Source organism: Mus caroli, unplaced genomic scaffold (assembly GCF_978045245.1).
Source record: "Mus caroli unplaced genomic scaffold, Mus_caroli_1 scaffold_5, whole genome shotgun sequence".
In the NCBI taxonomy this organism is placed as follows: Eukaryota; Metazoa; Chordata; class Mammalia; order Rodentia; family Muridae; genus Mus; species Mus caroli.
In genome coordinates, this window is record NW_028227260.1 from 138716272 (window position 1) to 138732415 (window position 16144).

The 16144-nt window shown below is 41.6% G+C and overlaps 1 protein-coding gene across 5 annotated transcripts in view; it reads right to left on the minus strand.

The window, feature by feature from the left end:
* The window catches only part of Jade3 (jade family PHD finger 3), an 88611-nt gene extending 75237 nt beyond the window's left edge, over positions 1-13374 (minus strand). For 2 of the 5 annotated variants that reach the window (XM_021153960.2, XM_029473171.2), the window contains exons 1-3: positions 12878-12989; positions 9577-9685; positions 3504-3591 (exon numbers count right to left, since the gene is read on the minus strand). The gene's annotated coding sequence lies outside the window, so the exon portion shown is untranslated. Of the gene's footprint in view, positions 1-3503; positions 3592-9576; positions 9686-12877; positions 12990-13295 lie in introns of those variants that run through there. The other 3 variants (XM_085838245.1, XM_029473174.1, XM_029473173.2) reach the window with 3 other exon arrangements.
* Positions 13375-16144: the final 2770 nt, after the last annotated feature.

A 16144-nucleotide genomic window follows, 5' to 3' on the forward strand; every position in this document is an offset into this window, starting at 1 on the left:
AGGAGCCTGAGGAAAAGAAGGTCCAGTGACAGGCCCAAAGTGGGATCCAGCTCAAGGGGAGGTCCCAAGGCCTGACACTGTTACTGAGGCTATGGAATGCTCACAAAAAGAGACCTATCATGACTGCCCTCTGAAAGACCCAACAAGTAGCTGAAAGAGTCAGATGCAGATATTTGCACCCAACCAATGGACAGAAGCAGCTGAGCCCTGTTGTTGAATTAGGGAAGGCTGAAAGAAGCTGAGAAGGAGGGTGACCCTGTAGGAGGACCAGCAGTCTCAATTAATCTGGATGCCCAATTTCTCCCAAACACTGGACCACCAAACAGACATCATACACCAGGTGATATGAGGCCCCCAACACACATACAGTATAAGAATTCCAGGTCTGTGTTCATTCAGAAATGATGTACCTAACCCTCAAGAGATTGGAGGCCCCAGGGAGTTTAGAGGTCAGGTGGGTGGGGTTGGGGACATCCACCTGGAGACAGGGGGGTGGGAAGTATGGTATGTGGAACAGTTATGGGGGAAGGGGGATAAAATATGGAGTATGAAAAAATAATAATAATACAAACGGAAAGTAAAATTCAGAAGTACTTGATTTTCTTCTGCCCTTTTCTTTACCTGGTCTATTTCTACTGTTTTTGATTTAAGTACAACAATTATATTTTGTTAGAAGACTTGCTTAACTTGCTTCCACTCCCAACCTGGGTTGAATACTAACCTTCTGGCTTTAATATTTACCCCTATAGTAATGTGATTATCTGACCATGTCTCCCAGCCGAGTTTAAATTCCTGGGAGGCAAAGAGTGTGCCAAATCTTATCTCTGTGCCTATTAACCAGCCTTAGACTTGATAGCCAGTAGGATCTTTGTAGGATGTGTGCTTATATGTGTAAGTTCTTGACTTTTGGGCCATCTGTCCAGTGCCCTCCACTGTATTTGTTTCTTTTTAATAGTGTCTATTACTGAAACAGGAATATAGATTCACAGGAATACAGATACCATGAGCTCCAGGTATCTGCCTATCTCCTTCCTCCCCTTTCCACCTCAGTTCTGAAGTTACTAATGTATACCACAGCATTAATCTTTATATGAATACTGGGAATCCAAACTCAGACCTCATGATTACATGGCAGGCATTTAAAACTGAGTCATCTCCCTGGCCTTCAGTGAAAAATTTTTTAATGGAACTTGGCTAATATCTTTAGAACAAGGTCACAGAATATGGTAAGAGAAGAAACTAGTGCTGAGACTTTTAACTCTTCATCTAAGCAAGCTTTCAGTTGCACCATGCATTAAAATATCATTTAAACTGAGTGTGGTGACACATGCCTTTAATCCCAAAACTCTAGAGGTAAAGGCAGGAAGTTTCTGTGAATTGGAAGCCAGCCTAAATTTATACAGAGATCCAAAGCAGCTAGGTGCAGAGTGGGAACCTGTCTCAAAAAAAACCAGTCACATAAACCTGGCACAAATCTAGAAATTATATTCTAAAGGTATTAAATTGATCTTTGAAGGGCTAGAAAATATAAATATTCTAAGTAAACCAATGAACTGATTTAAAGAAAGAATTTAAAATATTTCATATTCTACATATTGTATACAAAAACTTACTGAGTTAAAAAAGGAATAAAACACAAAAATTACTCAAAAGAAACCAAAGTGGTTATGTTAATATAAAAATTTACCCAGGAGGGCTGGAGAGATAGCTCAGCGGTTAAGAGCACTCACTGGCTGCTCTTCCAGAGGTCCTGAGTTCAATCCCCAGTAACTACATGGTGGCTCACAACTATCTATAATGGGATCCAATACCCTCTTCTGGTGTGTGTCTGAAGACAATTGACGGTGTACTCATATAAATAAATATATAAAAAAATAAATCTATCTTAAAAATATGAACCCAGATTGAAGATATTAAAAATGACAAAAATATCACTATAGGAAGTAGACAGAAAAAAAAATTAAGTGTGTACATATCCAAATACAAACTACAAAACAGGTAAAGCAAAAACTAAGATGAAAGGATAAACTGTCAAGTCTACAATTATGGATAGAGACTTCAACATTCTTCCTTCAACAATTGGTAGAACTGCCAGAAAGTCAACAAGAATATAGAAAAACTACTCAACACCATCAACCGGCAGAATTTAATCAGTCCTTTTAGAACAATGCATCCAACCACAGAAAACTATATTACTTTGAAGTATTCATAGAAAAGATATGAAGATAGACCACAGATTGAGTCATAAAACAAGTTTTAAAAAACTGATATTATTCTGACCATAAAAGAATCAAAGTATAAGTGCAGAAAGATAAAAGAAGTATTGACATACACAAGCTTCTGTGAGGCAAAAGACACCGTCAATAAGACAAAAAGACCACCAACAGATTGGGAAAGAATCTTTACCTATCCTAAATCAGATAAGGGACTAATATCCAATATATATAAAGAACTCAAGAAGGTGGAGTCCAGAAAATCAAATAACCCCATTAAAAAATGGGGCTCAGAAGTGAACAAAGAATTCTCACCTGAGGAATACCGAATGGCAGAGAAGCACCTGAAAAAATGTTCAGCCTCATTAATCTTCAGGGAAATGCAAATCAAAACAACCCTGAGATTCCACCTCACACCAGTCAGAATGGCTAAGATTAAAAATTCAGGTGACAGCAGATGCTGGCGAGGATGTGGAGAAAGAGGAACACTCCTCCATTGTTGGTGGGATTGCAAGCTTGTACAACCACTCTGGACATAGTACCACCGGAGGATCCAGCAATACCTCTCCTGGGCATATATCCAGAAGATGTCCCAACCGGTAAGAAGGACACATGCTCCACTATGTTCATAGCAGCCTTATTTATAATAGCCAGAAGCTGGAAAGAACCCAGATGCCCCTCAACGGAGGAATGGATACAGAAAATGTGGTACATTTACACAATGGAGTACTACTCAGCAATTAAAAACAATGAATTTATGAAATTCCTTGCCAAATGGATGGACCTGGAGGGCATCATCCTGAGTGAGGTAACACAATCACAAAGGAACTATGTAATCAAAAATTTATATATTCTTGCCATTACTATCTGTTTTACATAAATGGTAACCCATGCTCTACTCTGTTTCTAATAGACAGTGTAACAATACTGTTTTATATAACTAAGTTCTGACTGGTACTCAATATATCACTAATCTTCTGTTACTATAAGCAACATTCCAATTAACATATAAGTATTTGTTGAATTAAGTCTTGGATAAAGTGCTAAGTCAAATACTATGTTTATAAATATGGACAGCTCTTTTCAAGCTCCTGACTTAAATATCAGGAATTCTAAATTTTTATCCTAGGAAGAAATAAGGAAACCTAAGATTCTGCCATCACCCAAGTTTCAGGAGGAATACACACCCACCCCTATGATGCACAAAAATGAGCATTTTATTTAGTTCCCCCACATTTCTAAAAACCATTACATTTTATATAATAAATGTCAGTCCTCAAGAGAGATTACCTCTGAGATCTTCCAAAGTAAGGTCAAAGTCTGATGCCCCAACACTGGTAGATCTTGGCCACTCCACAGTATGATGCTGGATTCGTCACTGCAACCAGAGGAATATTTTTAAAATTAGAATAAAACATATTTACAAAGAATCCTTTATCCATACTACAATGCCCAATTTCTTCTCTTAGATAAAAATTATATTAAAGGGGGAGGGGTCTGAGGCAAAATTGCCACTTTTTTCTTTCATCTCCTGATGGTAGATTACCAAATCTTTTTGCTTAACTACAAATGTGATTAAACATGAATGGGTGTGGAGGAAACACAGGAACTCCTTTGATAAAAGCTGTATAAGATCAGAGAGCAGTTGACCCATTTGTGAGAAAATCTACTTCCAAAACCACACTGCCTCCCTATGGCTTTCCATTCATTACCAATTATTATGCATTATTGCTATAAAGGTTACCAATTTATTCACAGCTCCTTATATCCACTCTTTAAATGGTCTCCCACAATGACTTTGGACTAGGTCATGAAAGTACTCTTGTGACTTAGAAATGGAAAAATAGTAAATGTAACAGGAATGGATGCTTGAAACAAAAGTACTTATGTACTGGTTGAGTGCTTACTCTCCCTGCTTCTCTCCCTTGAGACTCTGAGACCACCATGTTAATAAGTCTAGACTAGCCACCTAGAGGAGACCACAAAGAGTGGTGAGCCATCCAAGCTTAGGACCTCTTTCCTAAACACCAGCTGGCTAAGCAAAGCCATCCTAAATCATCAAGCCACCAACTAAGCGATTTCTCTTACCTCTAAAAGTTAACTAGTACAGGCTACTTAAAAGTATGTTTGTGCCGGGTGGTGGTGGCGCACACCTTTAATCCCAGCACTCAGGAGGCAGAGGCAGGCAGATTTCTGAGTTCGAAGCCAGCCTGGTCTACAAAGTGAGTTCCAGGACATCCACGGCTATACAGACAAACCCTGTCTCGGAAAAAAAAAAAAAAAAAAAGTATGTTTGTGACCCAATATATATGGCAAGGGGAAAAGAACACCAATTTTCTCATGAGGTTTATGCTGTACATAAAAACAGTTCTAAATACAAAAACTTCCACTACCTGAATGAAAATATAAAAAAATATAGTAAAAAAATGTTTCAGGGGGCTGGAGAGATGGCTCGGCGGTTAAGAGCACCGACTGTTCTTCCGAAGGTCCTGAGTTCAAATCCCAGCAACCACATGGTGGCTCACAACCATCCGTAATGACATCTGACGCCCTCTACTGGTGTGTCTGAAGACAGCTACAGTGTACTTACATGTAAGTAATAAATAAATCTTTTAAAAAATGTTTCAGTCTTTCTAGTCTCATAAATGTGCTGTCTACCATCACAGATTGCAAACACACAAAATTTAAAAATGACAAATTTCAGAGGCTGGAGAAATGGCTCAGCAGTTAAGAGCATTGGCTGCTCTTCCAGAGGTCCTGATTTCAATTCCCAGCAACCACATGGTGGCTCACAACCATCTCGTGTCTGAAGATAGCTACAGTGTATTCATGTACATAAAATAAATCTTTTTAAAAAGTTGACAAGATGCTGGGGAGGATGTGGAGAAAGAGGAACACTCCTCCATTGTTGGTGGGACTGCAAGCTTGTACAACCACTCTGGAAATCAGTCTGGCGGTTCCTCAGAAAATTGGACATAGTACCACCGGAGGATCCAGCAATACCTCTCCTGGGTATATATCCAGAAGATGTCCCAACCGGTAAAAAGGACACATGCTCCACTATGTTCATAGCAGCCCTATTTATAATAGCCAGAAGCTGGATAGAACCCAGATGTCCCTCAACAGAGGAATGGATACAGAAATTATGGTACATTTACACAATGGAGTACTACTCAGCTATTAAAAAGAATGAATTTATGAAATTCCTAGCCAAATGGATGGACCTGGAGGGCATCATCTTGAGTGAGGTAACACAATCACAAAAGAACTCACACAATATGTATTCACTGATAAGTGGATATTAGCCCAAAACTTAGGATACCCAAGATATAAGATACAATTTACTAAACTCATGAAACTCAAGAAGAATGAAGACCAAAGTGTGGACACTATGCCCCTTCTTAGAATTGGGAACAAAACACCCATGGAAGGAGTTACACAGACAAAGTTTGGAGTTGTGACAAAAGGATGGACCATCTAGAGACTGCCATACCCAGGGATGCATCCCATAATCAGCCTCCAAATGCTGACACCATTGCACACACTAGCGGGATTTTGCTGAAAGGACCCTGATATAGCTGTCTCTCATAAGACTATGCCGGGGCCTAGCAAACACAGAAGTTGATGCTCACAGTCAGCTATTGGATGGAGCACAGGGCCCCCAATGTTGGAGCTAGAGAGAGTACCCAAGGAGCTGAGTGGGTCTGCAACCCTATGGGTGGAACAACAATATGAACTAACCAGTGCCCCCTGGAGCTCGTGTCTCTAGCTGCATATCTAGCTGCCATCAGTGGAAAGAGAGGCCCATTGGTCGTGCAGACTTTATATGCCTCAGTGCAGGGGAATGTCAGGGCCAGGAAGTGGGAGTGGTTGGGTGGGAGAGTTGGGGGGAGGGTGTGAGGGACTTTTGTGATAACACTGGAGATGTGAATGAAGAAAGTGCCTAATTAAAAAAAAAATCAAAAAAAGGGAAAAAAAAGTTGACAAGTTACCATTTAGTCACAGCAGTATCTTACTTATGATACATTTAAACTAAAGCCTTATATTCCACTGTTCCATTTGTAAGTCCAAATCCAGGTTTCCAGAAATTAATTTTCCTCTCAATTCCAATTGTTTGTTTATTTCATGGGGCTTAATGAAAGTTAGATAACTTCCCTTAATGCATCCTAAAATGTAAGATATGAAACTAATTAAACTTCTTTCTACCTTCTTTTAGCATGATGGCAACTCTTCTTACAACATTCAGAGACAGTTTAAGCTACCTACCTATGCATTTAACATCGGTTTTATACAGAAACATTGCCTATATTGGAATGCAATGTGAACAGTGAAGAAATGACATAAAGCTTTTTTTAGAAACCACTTAATACTTTTCTGAAGTACTCACACATGAAGTTTAGAAAAAGTTTAATAAAATATTTTCAAGTAGCCTATGCTTATTTATCTTTAAAATAAAGCACAAGCTTCTTAATGAGGTTCTCCAAAGTCTACCAATCTTCTGCCTACCTTGTCTCTCTTTTCACAGATCCAGCCAAAACTCTGTAAATCCTTTATTCCTCCGTCCCACCTCAGTGCTGTCATACCTCCTATCCCCTCCACCTGCCAATCTCTTCTGTCTTCATTTTACCTTGTTTATTATTATTCATTCTTGAGGTTCCAAGGGCACTCCACTGGTCAGTCACAGAGGAATTAATTCTCTCTCTTCCTTACTGTGTGTATGTGTGCGTGTGTGACCTTGGGCAAGCTGGCTCTGCTTCACCATTTCAAGATTCACACCTCTAAGAGATATCTACTGCTCAGAGAGCTGCTCAGTACTCAACTTAAGAGAAAATGGTTACCAAATCACAACTGCTATTGTATTTATTATCCCATAAGGCAACTGCCATCATCTTTCCTAACACAACTAATAATTAGGTACTTATCTAATTTATCTTTTTTTGAAAAAAAAAAAAAAACCAAAACAAGAAATTCCCGCTTGGGGGCTGATGAGATGGCTCAGTGGGTAAGAGCACCCGACTGCTCTTCTGAAGGTCCGGAGTTCAAATCCCAGCAACCACATGGTGGCTCACAACCATCAGTAATGAAATCTAATGCCCTCTTCTGGAGTGTCTGAAGACAGCAACAGTGTACGTACATATAATAAATAAATAAATAAAAAAGAAGAACATTCCCTGTTTAAAAAAAAAAAAGAAATTCCCACTTGGATCCTACCTTAATATCTAATATTTTTTATGTTACTCACAACATATTGTATTTTTTGTAAGGAGATGAAATGAATGTTTATAGAGCAACTATTGCTTCAACTAAATTCCATTACCATCCTAGAAATATGCTTTGGCATATGAAGAAACTGAGGCATAGAGAAGTAAACTAGCCAATATCAAATGGAAGAGCCAAAATTTGAGTCCAAGTTTGCCTGATTCCATTGTCTATGGTGGATGCATGACATCAAAGAATTCTCTAACGCATGAACCTTGTCATTTAACAGCAGAAGGCCTTAAAGATATGTACAATTGCATCTAGTTAAGTGACTCTCACATGTCTACTCCAGCTCCTTAACCAGGCCTCTGTTCCCATCAGCAGAACATTCCTCCTCCTAGGAGAAGATTCCTTACATTCTTTCCACTGGACATTAAACTCTTAAGGGTATGAGTATCTTTTACCTTTTATACCCCTAGCAAACAGAAAGCACTCAGTATGTTTGCTGAATGAATTAAATGGCAGCTATATTAATGGCCACAGAACTGAGGGGTTTCATGGTATTAAAATTTGACAGAGGAAAAAGAAAAAAAAAAAAACAAAAAATTAAAAAAAGGAAAAAAAAAGAACAACAACAAAAAATAAAATTTGACAGAAGAGAGCCAGGCATGGTGGCATACGCCTTTAATCTCAGCACTCGGGAGGCAGAGGCAGGCAGATTTCTGAGTTCGAGGCCAGCCTGGTCTACAGAGTGAGTTCCAGGACAGCCAGGACTATACAGAGAAACCCTGTCTCAGAAAAAAAATAAATTGACAGAGGAAAGAAAACATGACCAGAACAGTGAAAGGGAAAGGGTACATCTTAAATACTTTTACATTTGGTCATGACTTCTTTACCTAACATCAGAGATTCTACTAGATTTACAAACATATGCTTGGTAGCTACACGGGGTCTTTACCTCTGGGCGCTGTCCCACCACCAATGTTCTGCTGTACCAGTGGTTGCATCTGAGATACTCTTCACAACAGAATAACCTTGACAAATACCACCCTCTCACTGTTTATGCTCAAATGATTTGTAAAACGAAAAAGAAAGAACAAATGAAAACAAACTGCTGATAACTGGTAACCTTGGATAAAGGGAATACAGTACGCTTTTACACCAATCTTGCAACATTTTTAAAATTATAATACTTTATCAAAATTAAGTTTTCAGAATCTAGAAAAGAACAATACCAGCAAGTTTCTTAGAAGATTTCAACAGAGGGTCCAGTGTACCAGCCAAGCTGATATCACATTCTCTTGTTAGCTAGTCCAAAAACAACATTCTGGCCAAGCAATGCCCACGTTTTACAATCCCAGTGCTCAAGAGGCTGAGGCAGGAGGATCATGAGTTGGAAAGCCAGTCTGGGCCACACACACACACACACACAAACCAGCAGGGCGCGGTGGCACACGCCCTTAATCCCAGCACTTGGGAGGCAGAGGCAGGCAGATTTCTGAGTTCAAGGCCAGCCTGGTCTACAAAGTGAGTTCCAGGACAGCTAGGGCTATACAGAGAAACTCTGTCTCGAAAAACAAAACAGAAAAACAAAACAGAACAAATAATAATAATAAAAAATAGAAAAAAAACCTGTCTCAAAACAACAACAACAACAAAAAAAACCTACACTGGCTTTGGTGTCTTTGCCTATCAACAGGTATCAGAGGAAAATGTACTCTTTGGGTAGTGGGGCATAGCCACAGCTTCTGAGTTGGAGCAGAAAAATTGTTTGTAGCTTGAAGAGAACTCATGATATCATAGATGTCTCCTATTTGCCAAAGTCCCAATATAACTTCTTTTTCTCCTTAGAAATATATTTTTTAATTATATTGTGTTTTTTCAGATTTATTTATTTACATATATGAATGTTCTGTCTTCAAGCATACAAGAAGAGGGAATCAGATCTCATTACAGATGTTTGTGAGCCACCATGTGTGTGCTGAGAATTGAACTCAGAACCTCTGGAAGAGCAACCAATGCTCTTACCCACTGAGCCATCTCTCCAGCCCCTATACCTTCTTCTTGCCAGATCCTTTGTCTTCAGGGAAAATCAGGACTCCTACGTACCCACAAGAACATGCATGTCCTCATGTTCAGATAAAGAGCACTTGGGAGTTCTTACCTCCCCTTTCCCAAGTCTAGCAGATTGGATCAGGCAAGTTTTTCCCAATGACTCAGCACAGAGGCACTTTTGATTATAGGAGCCTTGCTTCTGTTGTCTATGGAAAGACCTACAGAAAGGACAAAAATGGAGCATGGGGGAGTTACAAAACAGAAAACTTAAAACAATAGTAAATTATCTGTAATGATCACCTGCTAGCACCCTTTTATTCATTACTTCTAACCATCCAACCCCACCCCACAAACCTGAAAATGCTTTAATTTTCTTAGCCACAGTAAACTAGAACAATACAAATTTGTAAATCAGCCAAACGTCCCCACTTTATAAAGGTATTGGGATAAGGGGTAGGTAGCTCAGTGGTAGAATGCTTGCTTAGCATAGGCAAAACTCTGGGTTCAATTTTCAACACCAAAAATTATGGCTAGGATACAGCCAGATGGGTATCACTGGACACCCACCTCTCTCTTTCATCTAAAAAAATGAAGTAAAGATCAGAGTAAATTAAGCCGGCCATGGTGGCGCACATCTTTGATCCCAGCACTCGGGAGGCAGAGGCAGGTGGATTTCTGAGTTCGAGGCCAGCCTGGTCTACAAAGTGAATTCCAGGACAGCCAGGGCTACACAGAGAAACTCTGTCTCAAAAAAAAAAAAATCACAGTAAATTATCCCGTATTGAGAAATTATCTTAATATAAATCAGCGTATTAGTTCTATTTTCTTCAGCTCCTGTTTTTTCTAAGCTCCATGAAGAGGTACGTATGTCCCATGATAATATTCAACCTCATTTTTAGCCTTCCTCTCTGCATTCATGATCAAAGCTTCTAATGTCACGTTTCTATAAACACCTGATATTTCCTGATTCCCTCAACACCCTCAAAAATATGATTAGTTTCAGCTAAACTTCAAAGTTAAAAAAAAAAAAACAGGAGATGGCTCTGTATAGCTTGGAGAACAAACATTTGTTATGGTTGGTAGAACATAAGAAAGGGATAAAATAAAGGAGATGGCCATACAAAATCTATAGGTCTTCAACATCCTTGTACTTTAGCTTTTACTAACTCTTATGCCTCGGGTATGATAACTGTCCCTACATTACTAGCTGTGATGATACTGAGAATATCCTCTACAGGCCAGAAAGTGGTTCGCAAATGTTCCAAAAGCTTGTGTGTCCTGAAAACAGCCTCCAAGTCATTCCTGGGTACTTCCTTTTGAACTGCCCATGACCAAGATTCATATCCCAGTGCCATGGCTTGATTCAGAAAAGAAGAAAGGGTGTGGATCCTGGAGTTAGAACACTGTAACCTGTATTAGTTGCTAACTGAAAAAATTGTGAGGAACAGTACTGTATTTTAAAGTATTTTAAAGCAACAGTATTGGAATAAGAGCTCTTCTCTAGTGAACAGAGGTGTACAGAACACATGTGAAAGAAAGGTGACAATGATGGTAACTAATGTTGAGAGCTTAATATGAACTGGGCACTCTTCAATTTAATATGAACAGCATCCCCCTCCCAACTTCTGTAATTCTTGATGGGAGAGTTTATCCTCTAATAACTCAAGTATTTGAAGTCAGAGCTCATCTAAAATAAAAAAAGAAAATGTTAGTTATGGAAGTAGAATACTCTTAAGGTTAAACAAAAAAAGAAAAAAATCTATTTCTACTTATCCAGAATCATCAGATAATATGTAAGAACCACACTATTTAAAGGTTACAAAGGCTAGGCTCTATATTCCTGCCATTACAGATGTTATAGAAATATTAAACTAAGTAAAATACAATGCTTTGTTCAAGTGGACTCTGCTCTGCTCTGCTCTTCTCTCCACCCCCATTCTCCACCCTCCAGGCTGACAAGAAATGGCTGCAGGCAAGGTATTTAAGAGAAGCACTCTGGGAAAGAAGATTCTAGTTCTAGGCATGGAATATTCTAGCACTAGGCAACGATGTTGTGCAACCAGTTTCTACCTATTTTGTTTTTCACTACTTTTCAGAGTTTTGAGAGTAGCAGTTATCTTTATCTGTCTGAATGCAGGGAATGAGGTCACCTTTTCTTTAGGACACTGAAATCTCTGTCACCATGGTTTTTATTTCGTATACAATCAAACTGTGGCGGGTGGAGGGCGAGGTTCTCATCCTCAGCTTTACAGTTAAGTGCATCTCACAAGGCGGGGTTAGTCGACCCTTGTGCACATCTTTCCTTGTGACTCAACGCCAGTGGAGTGGCCAAACAAGTTTCTTGTGAAAGCCCTACAGGGTACATATGTCCTAGGGCTGCACAGAGATAAACTCTTAGGCGTATCTTCACATACCACCATTAAGGACACTCACTAAAGATCCCCCGACACACACACTTTCTTCCCACCCCACTTTCTTCCTCACAAATAATGAACGCTGTTTGCCCTGTGTAATTTAAAGCCCGATTCCACCAAAACTCTGCTCCGAAAAGCAGGAGAAAAAGGCTGGGAGGATTTAAAAAATAAAATAAAATAAAATCGATGTGGCTCCCTCAGAGGAGCTGGAGAAAAGTTAACAACTGTGCCCGGTGGCAGAAAAATCTCCCCTTAATTGGCATATCCCTGGCGATTTTCCCACCCCTAGACCTCAGGGCGATCGCGGGCTTCGAACACTCACAGCGTCCTAACAATGACTGGAGAAAGGAAAGTTCGAGGACCGAAGGGCACCCGCACTCCCGCTAGGTTGGCATTTCAGCTCTCAGAGTGCCTGGTTGCTCCCCACACTGCCTGTCTTGCCCTCTCCGGACCCTCAGTATCTTCCCGCTCCGCAAGGCTCAAACAGCCAGGGTGCGCCCTCTCGCTGCTCGGACCAGCCAGCCACAGGCAGCAGAAAGAGCATGCCCTCTAGCCCCGAGGTCTGGCCCCAAGAGTCCCTGATAGCACAGGACAAGCACGGAAAGAGGCACCCGGAGGGGACTCCGAAGGGAACGGCCGCCACAGTTATGGCGCTCAACGCCTCCAGAGGTGTCCGGGAGGCTGTAGCCCAGCTCGTGTGTCCGTGTCCGCGCGCCCCCCCCAACCCCCCGCCCGGGCCACCAGGCACAGCGCGCCACCAGCAGAGGGGCGACTGGGCACTTTACCTCAGCCCACACACGCTCCCTGTTCCGAGGCTCTCGGGGGGACCCCGGGGCAACCGCTACGTGGAGCTGGAGCGACCCCGAGGGTGGCAAGGCCGGGACCCCAAGCTCCACGCCGCTCGCGTCCCACTCCTCGAGGCCGCCACTCCCGCCACTAAACCCGCACTACGCCCACAACCTCGCTGGTGCCGAGGCCACCCTAGAGAGCGCCTACCTCCGGCGCAGCGTCTCGCTCCGCTCCTTCCTCGCCGCACACTGAGGGCCCCCTCAACGTGCCGGGCGAGTCTGGCTAGGGTGGTAACCGCCCCCTAGCCGCCTGCTTTCTTCTCTTCCCTCCCTCGCACCTGCCCCCTAATCTCACCCCGCCCTCCTGGCCGGGCCTTCCGAGGAGCCGAGGGGGCCGCCCCCTAGCGCTCTGCTCCCGCCCCCGGCCCTGGCCGCCTGGCCCTTCAGGCCTCAGCTCTGGACAGGCTGCTGGGCGGCGGCGGCAGCCGAGGCGGCGCGGAGCACTATTGTATTCCTGACACTGTGCGCTCCCACGCTCCGCCTCTTCCCTTTCCTTCCTCATCACTGCAACTCCCCGCCCCACCCCCCCCACCTCCCCCCACCCCCGCCGGCTGTGCTCGCCCTACCCGGCTGACTCCCCGCCGTCTGCTCGCCGCGCGTTCTTCTGGCGGGCTGGGCGCCGTCACGAGCGCCACCGGCTTCGAGGCTCCACCCACCTCAAGCTCCCGCACGCGCGGCGCAGCGCGGCGCGGCGCTTCAGGTGGGTTCTCCTCCCCTCCTGCTGCGCGCGCTGCTGCCCTGAGGCGTCCCAGCCCTGCTAGGCGCTTGGGCCAGCGAGGTGCACTGGCTCCTGCTCCGGCAAAGTCCAGCCTGAGCTTTCCCACCCTCCTGACTCAACTGTAAAGTTCTACAAGTGCAATTCGTTCCTAAACTCTAAGATGACCATTATTTCTGACGTTTAGGCTTGAAGCATGGATAAATAATAAAAGCCAGGAGGCAATTGACAACACATTAATCCAGTTGTGAGCAAAAATGCTTTATGATGGTGTGGGACTTCTTTATTTCTTTTTCTTTTTTTCTGATGTCGACTTAGCCTACAGCTCCCAGTTATTCAAACCTTCGTCCAGGTGTTCCTGAGGAGATATTTTGGTACTATAATTAAAGATCGGTTGACTTAAAAGTAGGGGTCGCCGTCTTGGATAGTTTAGGTGGGCCTATCAGAATTATTTGGAAAAAAAAACTTTAAACTAGGGCTGAGACAGAGAGGATTGGATAGAGAATGTAAAACTGGTGTACAGAGCGAGTTCCACTACAGCCAGGGTTATACAGAGAAACACAAACAAACAAGAAAAAGTTCACCATGAATGCCTGCTTTAGTCTATTCTATGCCCCTGCGTTCCAGCTCCCTGGTCATCTGCCCTGCAACTTTTTGTTTTGCTTAGCCATTGTTACAATTATGGAAGACAATAGCGTCAAATACATAAGGGAGACATGATGTATAATAGTAATATATAAAACAAGTGTATATAATTTACTACTGGTTTCTGGACCTTTGAAATACAGATGCTTGAAAACAACTTTTTATTATTTACCTTGCTAGAATTGAAAATGCATCATTCACAATTATGATGAACTAATATGGTTATTTTCACTTATATTTCTAGATTTAAACAGAAATGTGGGCTCTTGTATTTTGCCTGTTTTTCATATTGTAGATATGATTCTACTTTATTTTATGTAAGTCTATGAGTGGTAAAATATTTAGTCCATATTTACTGTTACAGTTGAATTATTTAAAAATAAAAATTCATGTCGGGTAGTGGTGGCACACGCCTTTAATCCCAGCACTCGGGAGGCAGAGGCAGGCAGATTTCTGAGTTCGAGGCCAGCCTGGTCTACAGAGTGAATTCCAGGATAGCCAGGGCTAACAGAGAAACCCTGTCTCAGAAAACCAAAAAATAAAACAATAAAAAAATAATAAAAATTCTACAGTCATAAAAATTCAAAGGGGTCCCATGCACCTTTCTAAGTACTTCTCAGAGTTTTTTCCCAATAGTAACCTTATATAACTATATCAAAACCAAGATAGTGGCACTTGTCCAATCTGAAGAGCTCGTTCAAATTTCATCAACGTCACAAGCATCCATTTCTGAGTGTGAATATATAAGTTCTACACAATTGTATCACCTGTGAGATTCCTATGACCAACACAACAGCTCAAAGATGCCCCCTGGTACTCTTTATTAACATTCACATTTTAACAGTTTGTCCATTGAAGGATATTTGGGCTGTTTACAACTTTGCCTGCTAGGCCATGGAGATAGCTCAGTAGGTAAAAGCACTAGCCACCAAGCCTGATGATTTGATTTTGATCCCTTAAGTTTGGAAAGAAAGAAATGAGTCTTGAAAACTGTCCACATAGGTCACACACACACACACACACACACACACACACACACACACGCACACACACGTGCACCTTTTTGGTGATATGTCTGCTCATGTCTTTTGGACATTTTCTAATTTAATTATTTCTTACTATTAAATTTGAAGATTATAATAAACAAGTCCTCAGTATGTAAATAATCAGAAAATGGATTTCCCACACACAGCTATCTTTTCATTTATTTAACAAGACATTTTTTGCAGAGATCCAGTTTGTCAAATTTTGCATTTATGTGTAGTGCTTTTGGTGTCATGTCTAAAACATCTTCACCTGGTTTCACATGCCCTCTCTCATGTTTCCTCTAAAAAGTGTTATAGTTTTATTTTTTAAGTCGGTGGTTCACTTTGAATTAATTTTTGTTATAAACTTGGACCTAAGATAGAGATTCTTATTTTTGCCTATGAATAGTTGATGACTCAAATAAAATGACTGTCTTTGCTTCATTAAATGGCTTGTGTATCTCAAAATCAATTTGGCCATGTGTATGGGGCCATTTTTGGCTCTTTTGTATTCTATTAATCTACATCTCTCCTGTGAATACTACTCTTAATTGTGATAGCTATAGAGTAAGTGTGGAGATCAGTCCCTTACTTTATTCTTTTTACAGATTGTTTTGACTATACAAGGTAATTTGCCTTTGTTGTTTTTTGTTTGTGGGTTGGTAGTTTTGTGGAGGTTTTGTTGGTGGTGGTGGTGCTGCTGCTGGTTTTATTTTGTTTGTGTTTTTGTTTGTTTGTTTTTGTTTGTTTGTTTGTTTGTTTTGGTTTTTCGAGACAGGGTTTCTCTGTGTAGCCCTGGCTGTCCTGGAATTCACTCTGTAGACCAGACTGGGCTCAAACTCAGAAATCCACCAGCCTCTGCCTCCCAAGTGCTGGGATTAAAGGCATGTGCCACCATGGCCGGCTTTGTTTTGTTTTTATTGAAGCAGGGTCTTATTATGCTGCTGTGACTGCCCTGTGACTCACAGAGACTCACCTGCCTCAGTTTCGCAAGTGCTGGAATTAAAGGCATGCACCACCACACCTGGCT